This window comes from Portunus trituberculatus, chromosome 46, assembly GCF_017591435.1.
Source record: "Portunus trituberculatus isolate SZX2019 chromosome 46, ASM1759143v1, whole genome shotgun sequence".
Classification (NCBI taxonomy): Eukaryota; Metazoa; Arthropoda; class Malacostraca; order Decapoda; family Portunidae; genus Portunus; species Portunus trituberculatus.
The window spans coordinates 5,296,065-5,298,130 of record NC_059300.1 but is presented as its reverse complement, the minus strand read 5'-3'; the positions used below and the strand labels follow the sequence as shown (position 1 = coordinate 5,298,130).

At 53.0% G+C, this 2,066-nt stretch overlaps 1 non-coding gene across 1 annotated transcript; it reads right to left on the bottom strand.

Moving 5' to 3' along the window:
• Window positions 1-265: 265 nt before the first annotated feature.
• On the bottom strand, window positions 266-339 carry Trnav-cac. The gene has a single exon. It is a non-coding gene; the product is annotated as a tRNA-Val (tRNA).
• Window positions 340-2,066: the final 1,727 nt, after the last annotated feature.

Genomic DNA, 2,066 nt, shown 5'->3' with positions numbered 1-2,066 from the left:
ATTTACTGCTAGGTGAACAGGGGCCACACATTAAGAGGTATGTGTGTTTCACTGTTTGATCTGCTGCAGTCTCTGACGAGACAGCCAGACGTTACCCTACGGAACGAGCTCAGAGCTCATTATTTCCGATCTTCGGATAGGCCTGAGACCAGGCACACACCACACACCGGGACAACAAGGTCACAACTCCTCGATTTACATCCCGTACCTACTCACTGCTAGGTGAACAGGGGCTACACGTGAAAGGAGACACACCCAAATATCTCCACCCAGCCGGGGAATCGAACCCCGGTCCTCTGGCTTGTGAGGCCAGCGCTCTAACCACTGAGCTACCGGGTGTGTGTGTGTGTGTGTGTGTGTGTGTGTGTGTGTGTGTGTGTGTGTGTGTGTGTGTGTGTGTGTGTGTGTGTGTGTGTGTGTGTGTGTGTGTGTGTGTGTGTGTGTGTGTGTGTGTAATTCATCTACGTGCGCCTGATTTGTCATTCCCAGATATATTTCGCCTACTGAGTTTTGTTTATATGGTCATGTCTACAAGTAAGGCTAATCTTTAAAGTATCACGTATACAATTCTCTTGATCAAGGAGAGTAACTGGTCACTCACTAGTAAAAATTTTAGCAAATTAGACGGGGAATGTCTCAGCTTGCTAAGTGACAGGGTGTGAAGTGTCACTAGGCTAGTGTGTGTGTGTGTGTGTGTGTGTGTGTGTGTGTGTGTGTGTGTGTGTGTGTGTGTGTGTGTGTGTGTGTGTGTGTGTGTGTGTGCTCGAGGTAAATCCTTAGTAATACATGAGCAGTAGTGGTGAAGGCCACACACCAAGGGCGAGTGGGACAGGTCTTGGACTCGGTGGCTGCCAAGGGCGTCTCGGTGTGCCTGCAGCAGGCGGCCTGAAGGCAAGAAGCGTGACCCTCCTATCGGGAAAGGACAGCAGTGCTTGAGGCGTCCACCAAAAACAGTCTCACAAGTCTCCCGCAGAACGAGTTAAATCCAGGTCAAGGAGAGTCATGAAACAGGTTCCCTTGCTCAGGAGTACACTCGTGCACCCAGTGGCAGGAAGGAGTAACTGTGAGGCTGACTTGACTTCGCGTGTCATGTGTTGCGTTGCGCCACAAAACACATCCCTGGCAGACTACACAAGACCTATAAAAAGTCATCACATGAATCATCACCCGCGGCGCCAGCACTTCCTTTGTCCCTCAACACAAAATTAATGCCATATGACGTGCGTGGGGGGAAGTGAGCGATTTACAGGCAGGCAATGTTACAGAAACGTGCTTGGAGAGTCACGCCGTGCCACGACACCCATGACTCCAAGCCTTCAGGTGGTTCAGGCTGTGCTGCCTCATGACGCCTGGCCGAGATTCAGGGTCCAGTAAAAAACCGAGTTACTAAGGAGGACTTGAAGGCAGAGAGAACTGGAAGTGTAAGAAAAGATAATTGTAGAAATCGGATAAAGAACAAGGAGGATCAGATGGGGAGGAGAAGGAGATGGAGGAGGAGGTGAGAATAGCCAGTCACAGTTCCGCCTGGCTGGTTCCTGATGCCTCCTGGCGCAGATCAGCTTCCTCGGCCTCCTCCTCCTCCTTCTTGGCTCCTCCTCCACGGCTCCTCCTACACCGCTGATGTTGGTGTTGATCTCAAAGCGTCACTGATGGTATATAACAACGCTAAGCCTGCGCCAGTCAGACAGTGAAGGGATGCAGTCAAGTTTGAAGGCGTGGATGGTCCCTCATCATTGCCGCGGTGTCCCCATCTCCCTCCGCCTCCTTCCTGCTGCTTCCCTTGCAGACCCAGAAGGGCCTCACACTCGGCCTTGCGCTTCTCAAAATAAAGCACTGACTCGTTTCCTAACTCCACAAAACCTCCTCTTCCCCTCCTCCCTAACCCTTAACCTTGGGCAGCGCGGTAACCTCTGGCAGCCCCTCTACCTAACCTCTAACCTTGGGTGCCCGCCAGTCCCCAGCCGGGGCCGCCTTGGGGAAGAGGACTGGCCGTGGCAGCTTGCGGGACCACCACCCTTGCCCACGCCAGCTGACCTTTGCCCTCTGGTCACGAGCGACCCCGCCTC